The following is a 15,395-nucleotide window of genomic DNA, read 5'->3' as shown; positions in this document are numbered from 1 at the left end:
TTTTACAATGATAGCTTTAGCTCTAATATGCCCTTCTTCTGGGCAACATTTATCAAAATATCCAACTATAGAACAGTTCCCGCTTCTTGATAGCATCCAATTCAAAGCAAAGCACCACTTTCATGAATCTTCCTGAAAGTCATAAAACAAACTTAAACCTTCAAGTCCCTTCTCTGCGGTGTGTATTCTCACTTGCAGTGAGCAATAGGTTTAACTTATTCAACTGTAAGTATGTTCCTGAGGATCTTTGGTTGGGAGGCATTGACAGATATTACAGTGTCATCTGTCTATCTAGCCTTTGCAATAATGTATGTAGATAAATTATATTACCTATGAATTTCAGTTCAAGATAATACAGGGGCTTTATAAAGTATTTGTTATAAAAAGAGGGTATTGAGTTTGATAGTTGATAGTAATTTCCTGAACTTGATTCTGTCTACAGGTAAATCATGGTACACTGTTTTCTCTGCATATAAATCCTGTGTGCAAATGCAGGCTTCACACAGGATGTCACTTACGTGAGCAGGTAGTGTCATACTACACACACACACACAAATTCCTGAAACTAAATACAGCACAACTATTCCACTCTGCAACTTCAGAAAAATGATTGGTTAAAGGAAACCAACTGAATAGAAGAAAATATTTGCAAATCATAAATCTGCTAAGGTATTAATATCCAAAATATGTAAAGAATTCATACAACTCAATAGCAAAAAATAATCTAATTTTAAAAATGGACAGAAGATCTGAATAAACATTCTTCTGTAGAAGACATAGAGATGGCCGATAGGCACGTGTGAAAAGATATTCAACATTGCTAATTATTAGAGAAATGCAAATCAAAACCATAATGATACTATATCACACTGGTCAGAATGACCATCATTTAAAAGTCTACAAATAGTAAATGCTGGAGAGGGTGTGGAGAAAAGGGAGCCCTCCTACACTGTAGGTGGGAATGTAAATTGCTGCAGCCACTATGGAAAACAGTATAGAAAACCAATACAATATTGTAAATTTAAAAAATTAAATTAAATTAAAAAAAATAAATCTAATAGAAAAAAAAAAAACTAAAAATAGAGTTACCATATGACCCAGCAATCCTTCTTCCAGGCATATATCCAGACAAAGTTATAATTTGAAAAGATACATACACCCCGATGGTCATAGCAGCCCTGTTTACAATAGCCAAGACATGCAAGCAACCTAAATATCCACTGACAGATGAATGGATAAAGAAGATGTGGTACATATATACAATGGACTATTACTCAGCCATAAAAAGAATGAAACAATGCCATTTGCAGCAACCTGGATAGACCTAGAGATTATCATACTAAGTGAAGTAAGTCAGACAAAGACAAATATCATGTGATATAACTTATATGTGAAATCTAAAATAGGACATAAGTGAATTGATCTATGAAACAGAAACAGACAGACATGGAAAACAGACTTGTGGTTGCCAAGGAGGAAGGAGGAGGTGGAGAAAGGATGGATTGGGAGTTTGGGATTAGCAGATGCAAACTATTATATATAGAATGGATAAACAACATTCCTACTGTATAGCACAGGGAATTATATTCAACATTCTGTTATAAACTATAATGGAAAAGAATATGAAAAATAGTGTATATATGTAAAACTTAATCACTTTGTTATACACTAAATCTGCCTGCAGTGCATGAGACACAGGAGACGTGGGTTTGATTCCTAAGTCTGAAAGATCCCTGGGTCGGGAAGATCCTCTGGAGGAGGAGATGGCAACCCACTCCAGTATTCTTGCCTGGGAAATGTCATGGACAGAGGAGCCTGGCAGGGTCTCAAAGAGTCCAACACGACTGCACAGGAGCACTGTACCTAGTATCCGTGTCCATATGCTAGAAGCTAACTCAACATTGTAAATTAACTATACTTCAATAAAATAAATTTTCAAAAAAAGATAATTCAGTGGACATGTACATTAATAGTTCATGGTGCTCTAAAAGCTAGCCATTTGTCATCATTTTTGTCTCTGTGCACAAGCATACACACACACACACACACACACACACACGTTAAAAGAACAGATGGAGAGATATAAGGTGTGGTTGCTTGAGTCTCCGTGATTACATGGAAGGTGCTTGACTCAATGTGTGTGGTTGAGTTTGCAGGACAATCAGGCAATGCTGTTGCAGGCTTCTGAAAGTGCAGGCCAGGCTGGGGGGCAGGGGAGGTCATGGGAGAAACAGAGGACAAAGGTTGAACATACCTGAATCAGAACTCAGTTGGATATATGGATAGTTGTGTACAACATGCTTCAATATATTACCTTTGTGCTTTTTTTTTTTTTTGATAAGAGACCTCCCAGAAAATAGTTTTATTACCATGGAAACAACACAGTCCTACATTTTACACACGACTTTTGGACTTCATTTATTTCACTGTGGCCTGGTATTCTTTCATCAGTGGTGAAGAATAGAGGCTCAATTGGAAGAGAAGACAAGAGGTCTTAGAGAAGTTAGCCTTCAAAGGTGGCCTCCTTGGGACAGCATCAGAGTAGCAGTGAAAATCATGAAAAATGGCAAGGAATCCAAAATGAATATAAAAATACAGTCTTCTTTGCATTGTGCTAAACATCTGTTGCTAATTTTTTTTAATGGCCCACAAACCTACGTTGCCAGAAATTATAGCTGAGGCTCAATCTGTGGCACATACAATGACATTAGAAAAGGGAATTATTGTTTCTATGAAATCATTTTTAAGGGTTTCAACCCTTAAGCATTGAAGAGTTTAAGGGTTTCAACGCTTCTGTGTCAATTGTCAGCAATTTTGAAAACAAACTTCCGCGGCAGCTTTTTGTAGTCCTTAACCTCACCGATGTGAGCAGAATGCTTTTTTATCCCCCAGGGGGCTCTCATCCACCAGAAATAAAAATGTCCAGCCTGATCTCATTACACAGCTGATGTTCAGCAGATTTCACCATCTCTTTGATTTTTCTTAGAAACAGTATCATCAGAATTCAGTGGAATAAAAATATCATTTCAGCTGGATTTTTTTTCCTGTCATCATTTATACAACCTATAATTCACTGGTAATTTGAGTTTTTTTCCTACAATATGTTATTCACCCTATTTTACAAGCCTTTGTGTGCTTAGTCACTCAGTCATGTCCGACTCTTTGCAACCCCTTGGACTGTAGCCCACCAGGCTCTTCTGTCCATGGGGATTCTCCAAGTAAGAATACTGGAGTGAGTTGCCATGCCCTCCTCCAGGCTGCAAGCCTTTAAATTATTTAAAAACTCTCATTTTCATACTTTTCCTTTAAATTTCAGAAGTCTGATATGCTATCAACTTTGTGTGTATGTGTGTGTTACTTATTCAGTCGTGTCTGACTCTTTGCAATCCCATGGACTGAAGCCCACCAGGCTCCTCTGTCCATGGAATTCTCCAGGCACGAATACTGGAGTGGGTAGCCATCCTCTTCTCCAGGGGGATGTTCCCAATCCAGGGATCAAATCTGGGTCTCCTGCATTGAAGATGGATTATTTACCGTCCAAGCCACCAGGGAAGTCTATGCTATCAACTTTACAAATATGTTTCTTTGTAAAAATCTTCACTTTATCTTGCTGGGGTCACTGTTTATTAGAAAAGAACTGCAGGGTTTGCATGTTGGCAAGGATTCATTGTGGGCAGCAATAAAACCAAATCTTCAATATTCAACTGAATATTATTGACTCTTTTCCTTTAGAAATGACACTTTGTCATAGAGACTACATCACTATATTCCTATATAAATGTAGAATCACCATGAAAATGACAGTTAAAATGCAGACAGGTTTGGTGACTCCAATAATACAAGAGGATTGCCACCAGTGACTTCTTAAAAGGGTGAACTCTTTAGTAAAGTATTAAATAAAACACAGCACAATCTTCCCTTGATATTCACAGTTGTTGCTTCCCAGGAAATTTGGTATTTAACTAAACCTTGCCAATAAACTCCCCAAAACAAGCACTGTGTGTTCATTTGTAAAATGAAATTATTTCTGGGCTCAAATAATTATAAGCAGGTTTTCACCTACATAATTCCAGGTTCAGTTAGATTATAGAAATGGATCATTATAAACAAATTTTTTACTTCTATTTAAAAGTCCTGAGGGACACAAGAGAAATCTTTTGCCAGCCCAACAAAATGCCAGCTTTAACCCCTATTTGTCATGACCAAAAAATAAAAATTTCCAAAATACTTTAGGAAGCAGTAGTGCCCTGCAGAGAACCATTAATCTTTATGAAGATACAATGACATATCTGTGGTTTACAAGCTAGGTTACACCTAATTTTTGTAAAAAATATAGTCACTCAAACATGATCAGGGCTGTTTTAAGAACTTTTTGAGGCTCAGTCCCACAAGTTGGAGGCCCTACCTTAATTACAGCAAGCATTTAAAAATGCACCCTCATCCTACAGCAAATATACTAATAGCCAGACCTGATATGTACCAGGCACATTCTAAGTAATTTACAGCCACCCTCTGAAGTCGGCCACTTCCCTGGTGGCTCAGACAGTAAAGCATCTTCGTGCAATGCAGGAGACCCAGGTTCAATCCCTGGGTTGGGAAGATCCCCTGGAGAAGGAAATGGCAACCACTCCAGTACTCTTGCCTGGAAAATCCCATGGATGGAGGGGCCTGGTAGGCTACAGTCCATGGGATCACAAACAGTCAGACACGACTGAGCAACTTCAATTTCTTTCTTTCTCTGAAGTAAGCAGTTATTATTCCCAATTTGCAGATAAGGAACAGGCACAGAAAGATTCAATGACTTGTTCAAAATCACACATGTAAGTGGGGAAGCCAAAATACAAAGCCATGCACTCTGATGTTGACATACTATGGCCTGTGTAACTTTTGTAAAGTTCGTATTTAAGAATAATTTATAGCATCATTTATGAGTTAGTTGAGTTGCAGTTGACTTAATATTTGTCAGTTTCAGTTGTGGAGTTTTTGTTTTGTGTTTTGAGCCAGTCATTTAATTTGAGGTCTCAAACATCATGGTAAGGTCCTTAAAAGGCCTGTGAAAGTGAAAGTCATTCAGTCATGTCCATAGCCTGACAGCCTCCTCTGTCCCGTGGAATTCTCCAGGCCAGAGTACTGGAGTGGAAAGCCATTTCCATCTCCAGAGGATCTTCCCTACCCAGGAATCAAATCCACATCTCCCACATTGCAGGAGTATTCTTTACCATCTGAGCCACCAGGGAAGTCCTAAAAGGCCCGTAGACCTCATGTAGTAAGCCTGCACTGTCAAAAGATCTTCCTTGCAATCAGAGAGACCCACACCAACTTCTGAGAGACCCACCCACCTTCTCTCTCCTGGTTTTTAGAGTGTAGTTTCTAAAACACCATGATCCGTGCAACCCTAATCTCTAATTTTAGTACACACCTTTCCCTGGCGGCTCAGACGGTAAAGAATCTGCTGGCAATACGGGAGACCCAGGTTCTATCCTGGGTTGGGAAGATCCCCTGGAGAATGAAATGGCAACCCAATGAAGTATTCTAGCCTGGGAAATCTCAAGGGAAGAGGAGCCTGGTTACTACAGTCCATGGGGTCACAAAGAGTCAGACATGATTGAGTGACTAACACTTTAGGATAAGTGTTATTATCTCAATTTATGGAAGAGGAAACTGTCATGAGAGGGACTAAAAGTCCTCACTCAGTGTTCACATTGCCTAAGAAATGACAGAAGTGAGAATTCAGTTCCTGGTCCTTAGGGCTCCAAAACCTCTGTCCTTCATTCTGTTTAGTTTCCATGGGGCTTTCCTGTCCTTTTGTGAAACAGTCCTTCCTTGGTATACGGAATGTCAGCAGGTTTCCTAACGTCCCGCCACCCAGTTCCCATCAGCATCTCTTGCTTTCTCTTGTAAGGAAGTTCTTTCCTTACAGCCACTGCCCTTCCATTCCAGAGCCAGTGAGGCCCAGACTCTTGTTAGGGCACAGCCAACTGCAGAGGGTGTTCTGGATGGGGAACTCCGGAGGAGGATTTTCTCAATGCCGGACCTCACCTGCTCCTCTTTTCCTGGCACTAAAATCACCCATCACTTCTCCTGACCATCCTTCTTAGAGATCCCTCCTCCCCACAACCCCAGAGGCCATGACTGCACCAAATTCCCCCTCACCTTGGTGACCTGGATCCCTGAGGATCCAAAGCATGGGGAGCAGATATTACCAACTGGTTCCCTTCTCTCAAGACTCCACTGGCCCTTCACCTGGAGGCCTCAGAGACTGAGGCTGAAATAGCCAAATTTTATTGGGCAAGTGGTCAAGTAGAGAGAGCAGAGAGAAGCAAGGAAGTGGGGATGCAGGCAGAGAGAAGCAAATAAGAGACCCTTCGTATAGCCAGATAGAGAGAGCGCATGTGCACAAAAACAGGGGAGAGGAACTTGGTTCCCAAACTCTCCTGAGGTCAATCCTCAGGCCTCATGAAATCTGCCAGTATCCTTCCAACACGCTCCCTTCTTCCCACTGAAGTTCCCTGCATCACCTGCTGAGACCCACTGCAGCCCAGGGGCAGGAGAAAAGGGATTGGCTCATTAGTCCCAACCCTCCCACCCCATCCTGATCTGGCAGGTTGTGGCACTAAAGTGAACTTTCTGAGGACCTGTTACCTGCTCATCTCTGAGTCACAGACACTTCAGTAAATGATATGGTATTGAGATAAGAGATACCAGTGCCATAAAGGACGGTCTAACTCTGAAAAAATAAAAAAGTTAGCAGTTAAGAGAGTTAAGAGGCTGTCATAGAAATTTCAGCACAAAGTGAAGATGCTCCAAAATGAGACTAGAAAACAATTTGACTAAACAGCATTTTCAGAGAAACACTTCTGGCATTTAATTGCATAACTGCTACAAAGGATAGAGAAAACCTTCAAAATTCTATTCCAAGGAGGAAAAATATCTTCCTCTTTAGAAACCAAACTTAGATAGGTGTTGGGGCAATAGAGATAAAGGATTTAGGGGAGTGAAGTTTGAATCTTAATGTGGCAGACATAGAAATAGAAGAGAATTTGCATATGATGAATATATTTTGGAACTATCAACTTGAAACCATGAAGATAGACGTATTCTACGTGAAAGTAAGTATAGTGAGGTTTATAATATTTTTAAAGGTACTGACCTGCCTCTTGAGAAATTTGTATGCAGGTGAGGAAGCAACAGTTAGAACTAGACATGGAACAACAGACTGGTTCCAAATAGGAAAAGGAGTACGTCAAGGCTGTATATTGTCACCCTGCTTATTTAACTTATATGCAGAGTACATCATGAGAAACGCCGGGCTGGAAGAAGTACAAGCTGGAATCAAGATTGCTGGGAGAAATATCAATAACCTCAGATATGCAGATGACACCACCCTTATGGCAGAAAGTGAAGAGGAACTAAAAAGCCTCTTGATGAAAGTGAAAGAGGACAGTGAAAAAGTTGGCTTAAAGCTCAACATTCAGAAAACGAAGATCATGGCATCTGGTCCCATCACTTCATGGGAAATAGATGGGGAAACAGTGGAAACAGTGTCAGACTTTGTTTTTGGGGGCTCCAAAATCACTGCAGATGGTGACTACAGCCATGAAATTAAAAGACGCTTACTCCTTGGAAGGAAAGTTATGACCAACCTAGATAGCATATTCAAAAGCAGAGACATTACTTTGCCAACAAAGGTCCACATAGTCAAGGCTATGGTTTTTCCAGTGGTCATGTATGGATGTGAGAGTTGGACTGTGAAGAAAGCTGAACACCAAAGAATTTATACTTTTGAACTGTGGTGTTGGAGAAGACTCTTGAGAGTCCCTTGGATTGCAAGGAGATCCAACCAGTCCATTTTAAAGGAGATCAGCCCTGGGATTTCTTTGCAAGGAATGATGCTAAAGCTGAAACTCCAGTACTTTGGCCACCTGATGCGAAGAGTTGACTCATTGGAAAAGACTGTGATGCTGGGAGGGATTGTGGGCAGGAGGAGAAGGGGACGACAGAGGATGAGATGGCTGGATGGTATCACTGACTCAATGGATGTGAGTCTGAGTAAACTTCGGGAGTTGGTGATGGACAGGGAGGCCTGGGGTGCTGCGATTCATGGGGTTGCAAAGAGTCGGACATGACTGAGTGACTGAACTGAACTAGTACATTTGGAGAATGTAATGAACTGTATAGATCTCCTTCGCTGGTGAAAGAAATATTCATAACACAAAATTATACATAATTTTGCACATAATTCCAGGAAGTACTCAGACTCCAAATACCGCAAAGATAGTTGAGGACTGCTAGTCAATGAGCACAGTGAGGAGGTCAGTGGATAAAAAATTACTAAGAATAATTTGATTAGATATGAGAAGTAGAAGAATTCTTTTTTTAATTTTTAAACAGCTGCACTGGGTCTTAGTTGTGGCAAACAGGATCTTTAGTTTCGGCATGTGGGATATAGTTTCTTGGCCAGGGAACAAACCTGGGCCCCCGCATTGGGAGCTCAGAGTCTTAGCCACTGGACCAGACCACCGAGAAGTCCTAGAAGTCAAAGGATTCTTGATAAAGGCGGGCCATAGTGATCAAATATCAAGGATAGCAATATTCTCAGTACACTGACTTAGCAGATTCTTTGCTAAAACAGGGCCTTACCCGAGGTGCTGTGCTCTACCTTATAGCCCCTCCAGAAATGCCCCAAGTCTAGCCCCACTGTGGACCCCAGTCCACTTTAGTCTAGCTAAGTCCTATCCAGATCCACTCCCTGGGGTACTCCTTTCCATGCTCACTTTGCCAGTTCCAGACTCTGAACTCAGCAGAGACACAGATGGTGCAAAACCTGCCCTGCCTGCCCTGCCCTGCCCTGCCCTGCCCTGCCTTACCCACTGGATGATATCTCTCAGTTCAGAGGCTTATGTATATACCCAGGCTTGCTGGGCCAGCAAAATGGAACATAGCACAACCAACAAAGTGGTGATTGCCTGATGATCTAGAAAGATATCCACAAGTCTGCATCATGGAGAGCAGGTATGTAGATATGCTTGTAATTAGACATTTTTGTAACAGTCTCGTAAGCATCATGGCTGAATTCTCTGTTTCTTTTCTGGCTTAAATATTTTTCTGGTTTTACTACTCACCACAACATAGATGGGTTTCCCCTGTGGCTCAGCTGGTAAAGAATCTGCCTGCAATGTGGGAGACCTGGGTTCGATCCCTGTTGGGAAGATCCACTGGAGAAGGGAAAGGCTACCCACTCCAGTATTCTGGCCTGGAGAATTCCATGTACTGTATAGTCTATGAGGTCATAAAGAGTCGGACACGACTGAGCGACTTTCATTTTCACTTCACTTTCACAACATAGATGAATTTCACAGAGACAATGAGAAAGAAAGCAGACACCAAAGAGCAAGTGCTGCATAACTCCATATAAGTGAAATTAAAAAACCAATCTATCATAATAGGAGTCAGAATAGCAGAGTTTCTATGTTGACTGGGACTGGAACCAGAGAGCTTTCTGGGGTGCTAGAAATGTTATTTCTTGATCTGGGGGTGGTCACATGGGTTGATATACTTGCAAAATTTTCTTGAGTAGTATCCAGAAACATTTATTATGGGTTCCTCCCTTTCCCAACAGCATTTCCTGATGGCGTGTAGGGTTTCCCCTTGCTGATCTGTCTTCTGGAATTCCTGGGTCCCTTTCCCTCCTTCCTGACCCTGGAGATTTTCCTCTCTGGAAGTTCCATCTGAAGCCAAGAGCTACCAAATGGAATTAAAATACTCTTAATCAGAGGACTCCAGGTTCTCTGTTCTATCTGCCAGTTATCAAGTTATTGCCTTTCAGCTCCAAGTGTATATATAGCTCAGTGATAACTGATCTGGACCTTAAAATATTTCTCCTTTGCTACCTGGCCAAATGCTAAGCTTTCTTGGTAGTGGACACTGGAGAGAGACTGGTAAGACCTACACCCTGTCTCTACCCTCAGATTAAGCTGATAGTAGGAGTATATCCAGATGGTGCAGCAGTAAAGAACCCACTTGCTGCTGCAGGAGACAGGAGACTCAGGTTGGATCCCTGGGTTGGGAAGATCCTGTTTGTTACACTAACACTCTTGTATTATGTTCTTGCAGAGATTGTAGCTGACCACTTTCTTGATGGGGTCTCTGTGGAAGGATGTGGACCTGATGGAAGGCAGGAACAGGTTGGAGTGATGCAGGAGCCTTCTTGTGCACAGATCTTCTTGGTCACAACTCTGACGCCAGCCACAGCTTTGGCAACCCGTTTTGCACAACCTTCCGTTCTCGGCCTGAGCAACCTGACTGTGCCTTACTTTGGGCCCTTACTCCCTTACTCTGAAAAGTCCTTCTTCCCTGTGTCTTCTGGACCCTTCTCCTACATTTCTTCCCATTCTTCTTATTAGATTTTTATTATTATTATTAAAAATAGAGTATGTTTATTTGCACAGAGCATGATTCCCAAGGGAACAAGGCATCTTATCATTGATCATCTTGCACTCGGGATTCATGAACTTGAGCATCTGAGCCAGCAGGTGTCTGCTCACCACACAGCCCTGTCTTCTTGGTCTGGAAATTTCTCAGCTGGCCCTTGGGGGTCATGGGCTTCCGCCTCAGTTATCAGGGCCCAGCATCCTTGGTCACTTGCATGTCACCATTGCTGGGGGTTGACTTCCCTGACAGGCTCTGGGGCCCAGTGTCCAGTCTCAGTCCTTCGGCCACCGTCATTTCGATGGTCTGCTTCCCCTGCTCCAGCTTGCTGGCAGCTGCCTGAAGGGTGGAGGAAATGCTGTCAGCCTCGGTGCTGGGTGTGCCCAGCCAGCTGTTGCCTCCCAACTGTTTCTGCTCCCTCTTGGGGGGCATCTTCTTCACATAAAGTGCACCAAGGAGGTTTCTCTGTTGATGTCACTCTCCTCGCTGCTGTGTTTCCTCTGCTTCTTCTCCCGCGGCATGGGCACCTTCTTGTCCTCCTGGGGCAGTGTCTCCTTCTGGCGCTCATTACAGCTCATGCTCTGCTTGTCCATGCCCTTGGGGCTCTCCTCCTGCTGGGTGACCTTGGGCTTGCCCTCCAGCTCCTCCTGGGAGTTGCTGCGGCTGGCGGACATGTTGTCCACCTCCTGGCCCTTGAAGTCACCATTATCACTGACCTCAAAGGCCTCATCGTCTGATCCCTTCTTCTTCTTCCAAACCCCCTTGCTGGGTGGCCCCTGCTTTTTGACCTTGGTGCCCTAGCCACGGTCCTCTCCGCTGGCCTTGCTGTTGTCGGAGGACATCTCCAGGTCACCCTCCAGGTCACGGATGTGCAGCTCAGTGGCTTTCTTGCAGCCTGGCTTCTCTTTCTCATCCTCCTCCTGGTCCTTCCACCTAGGCTGCTGCTTGATTCATAAATGGTTCCGGACTGGGTTTCTTCTCTCCCACTCCTCCTCGGCTGTCAGCATGCGGCCTTTGGCCAGCGGCATGAAGTTGTACCAGTTGTTCACAGGGAAGGCCTCAAAGGCTCCATCAGGCACTGGTGAAGATGTAACAGGATGTGTGCTCTATCATGCCATATTTCTTTCTTGGCGCCTTTTCCCCGAGCTTGCAGCGGAAACCCCTGCCAGCTCCCAACTTGGGCATCTCCTCCTCTTGGTAAATTTTTTTGTTGCTCAGGTCGCATTCTAGCTGGGCCTGATTCCAAGTAGCGAGGTTGACTTTATCGAGTTTATGGGAACTCGGATGACATACTCAGTGACATCCTGACCCTGGGGCCGAGGGCCACCATGGGCGATGGTCAGGGTCCAGTCGGAACCTCGTCCTTTTCTCTTCCTCCTGGGGTCTGCGTCCTCCGGTCTCTGGAAGCCACCCTCAAGGGATCAGGTCTCTGGTCTCGATCAAGGACCCCAAGTCCAGGCAGGGTACCGTTGATCCTGAGAAAAGCTATCTGGAGGCAGCGCTGGGTCAGCCTCGGAAGCCTCCCGTGCCACGTCTGCACCAGCGCAGACTCCTAAATCGGAATAGAAACTCTCCAGCAAGCCTAGTCCAAACAAGCTACTCCAAGCTGAAGGCAGCACCTTCTGTGCCTGGAGCACTGGCTGCCAGAAATATATATATCCATCCAATCACGAGGGTCACGTCATCATGGGATGACCCGGTCATGTTGATAACCCAATCAGGCCGATGACGTCTCACGCAGATAATCAATACTTCGATAACCCAGTTATGCAGAGTCCTATGTAGCTCTTTTGGTTCGTCCTGACTTCTGGTGGCTCAGAAGGTAAAGAATCCGCCTGCAATGTGGAATACTTGGCCCTGGATTGGCAAGATCCCCTGGAGGCCGGCATGGCAACCCATTCTGGTATTCTTGCCTGGAGAATCCCCATAGACAGAGGAGCCTGGTGGGCTACAATCCATGGGGTCGCAAACAGTCGGACAAGACTGAGTGACTAAGCACAGCACAGCCCAGTAAATATAGGTTGTCCCCAGAGTCCACACTTGGGTTTGCTTCTTGATGTACACATTCTCTCCAGACAGTCTTGTCACTCACATTGCTTCAATCTTTACTTTTATTAAGCTACTTCCCAGCTCTCCAACTCTACTCCCATATCATTTTCAACAGCTGTCTAGGAACTTGGACAAAGAAAGCCAATCAATATTTCACACTCAGGTAGTTCTTGCCAAAGAATGACTGTTCTTTTGCTGTATGAAAGTTGTGGGCTCTACATATTTAAAGTGTTTTCTATTTTTACTATAATGATTAAGCAAAGCACACACACACACAACACGACACACTCCTGGGATTCTGAGCAAGAGGAGTTAGTGAGCATCCCTCCCCCATGCCACTACCACGCCCAAATTCTCAGTGCCTGATTCTGTCCTCCACCTTGCCTCCACCACATGCTTCACAATAAATCTACAGATATGCACTTACCAGTAATTAAAGCCAACAATCTTGGTTGTGAATTCCAATTCCTGCCCTCATCTTCCATATTTCTAGCTCGTTCCCTTATTAACCAGACTCCAGTAATACTTTCCCCCACGAGGACCTAAAGTCCATTTTTCTCAGTCCCTCTTTCCCCAGATGTCCCCTCTTCCCTCCCGTCCCCTCTTCCCTCCCTGCCAAATTTAATTTCCTCAGCCAATTTTTACAGTTTCTCTCTTGACCACAATCTAATTCCCCTGCCCCTCTTTCACTTCATGATGCCCAATTAGAAAAATGAGAAACCAAGTTAAACCCAGCACTACACCCCCTCCACACCTGTCTTCATGCACCTGAACCTGACTGGAGGAAAAGGTATTAAACTGCCGACTGATTTCTCTTTAAACTCATGACCACAAACCTCAAGCACACCTCAACTGTCTGTAGCCAGACAATCATCTGATACACCCTATAATCCTTTCACTCTCCTATCGGTTTGAATGATTTATTCACCTGTTTTCCCCTCAGACCTCCAACACTTTCTCTGTCTTCACTCTTTACCTGCAACCTTGCTTCCTGTTTTACTGAGGAAATGAAATCTGTCCGAAAAGAACCCTCTTGAACTTCCGCCTACTGCATCTGAGCTGGCATATTCTGTCTTACCTCCTTGACTATGGATAAACCTTCCGTGGTCCTGAGAAAAGCCAATCCCTCACCTCAAGGACATCTCCCCAGTAAGCCTACCTCTTTCTCTCTCACAACATCAGATTTTCCCTCTCTACTCTTTCCCATAAACATACAATCATACTATTATTTCTCCTATTTTTGAAGAAAAACTCTTGGCCCTTCCTTCCCTTCTAGCTACCATTCCATTTCTCTGCTCCCCTTCCTTAAAAAGAAAAAAAAAGCCCCTTGAAAGTACCCTTGTACTCACTGTCTCCAGTTCTCTACTGAGTCCACTTCAATCAGGCTTTGGTCTTTTCGAAGGTCTTGGAACAATATCACCAGTGACTTCCTTGTTGCAAGACCATTGCCTCTTCCTCCTTTTTTTTTTTTTTAATTTTATTTTATTTTTAAACTTTACATAATTGTATTAGTCTTGCCAAATATCAAAATGAATCCACCACAGGTATACATGTGTTCCCCATCCTGGAAATACTCTCTAATAACACACCACAATCGCTGAGTTTTCCTTCTTCCTCACCAGCTACTCCTTCTCAGCCTCCTGGTTCTTCAACTTGTACATCTTTACTTTGGAGCACTCCAGGGCACTCTTTCACTTCTCTTTCTATAGAACTCCCTTGGCAATCTCATCTAATGTTATAGTGTTAAATATCTTTTTTTAAACAGTCAACATTTCTTAAAAATTGAAATATAGTTGACTTACTAATATTGTGTTAGTTTCAGGTTTACAGCAAAGTGATTCAGATTTTTTTCCAGATGATTTTCCATTATATATTATTATAGGATATGGACTACGGTTCCCTGTGCTATATAGAAAATACTTGTTGCTTGTCTATTTTATGTAAAGTACTTTACATCTGTTAATCCCATGCTCCTAATTTATCCTTTTCTCCCTCCCTTTCCCATTTGGTAACCACAAGTTTGTTTTCTATGTCTGTGAGTCCGTTTCTGTTTTGTATATCAATTCATCTGCATTATTTTTAGATATCATGTAATATTTGTCTTTGTCTGACTTTCTTCACTTAGTATGATATTCTCTAGGTCCATCCACATTGCTGCAGATGGCAATTTTTCATTCTTTTTAAAATTTATTTATTTTTGGCTGCACTGAGTCTTCGTTGCTGCATGAAGGCTTTCTCTAGTTGCGGAGAGCAGGGGCTCCTCTCTAGTTTTAGTGTGTGGGTTTCTCATTGCGGTGGCTTCTCTTGTCGTGGAGCACAGGCTTCAGTAGTTGTGGCACGAGGGGGCTCATTAGCTATGACTCAAGGGCGAGTGTGTAGGCTTCAGTAGTGCAGCTTGCAGGCTCTCAAGCATGGGTTCAGGAGCTGTGGCACAGGGGCTTAGTTGCTCCAAGGCATGTAGAATCTCCCTGGACCAGGGAAGGAACCCACGTCCCTTGCACTGGCAGGCGGATTCTTATCTACTGCACCCCAGGGAAGTCCTTATGCTTTTTAAGGTTGAGTAATATTCCATTGTATATATATATACCACATCTTCTTAATCTAATCATCTGTTGACACTGTTAAAATGGCCATACTATCCAAAGCAATCTACAGGTTTAATGAGATCCCTACCATAATATCCATAACATTTTCCACAGAACTAAAACGAAAAATTCTAAAATTTATGTGGAACCACAAAAGACCCAGTGTCAAAAGGAATCCTGAGGAAAAAGAACAAAGCTGAAGGCCTAATTATCCCAGACTGAGGACAATATTACAAAACTCTAGCAATCAAAGAGCAGGATATTGACACAAAAACAGACAAAAGGACCAATGGAACAGAATAGCAAGCCCAGAAATAAACCCACATCTATGGT

General features: G+C 43.1%; 1 pseudogene; it reads right to left on the bottom strand.

Annotated features, from left to right (window-relative positions):
• Nucleotides 1-10,436: 10,436 nt before the first annotated feature.
• Nucleotides 10,437-11,613, bottom strand: LOC105000048 (annotated as a pseudogene).
• Between the last annotated feature and the right edge of the window lie 3,782 nt (nucleotides 11,614-15,395).

This window comes from Bison bison, unplaced genomic scaffold, assembly GCF_000754665.1.
Source record: "Bison bison bison isolate TAMUID 2011002044 unplaced genomic scaffold, Bison_UMD1.0 scf7180017864367, whole genome shotgun sequence".
Classification (NCBI taxonomy): Eukaryota; Metazoa; Chordata; class Mammalia; order Artiodactyla; family Bovidae; genus Bison; species Bison bison.
This window is presented reverse-complemented; position numbering and strand designations above follow the sequence as displayed.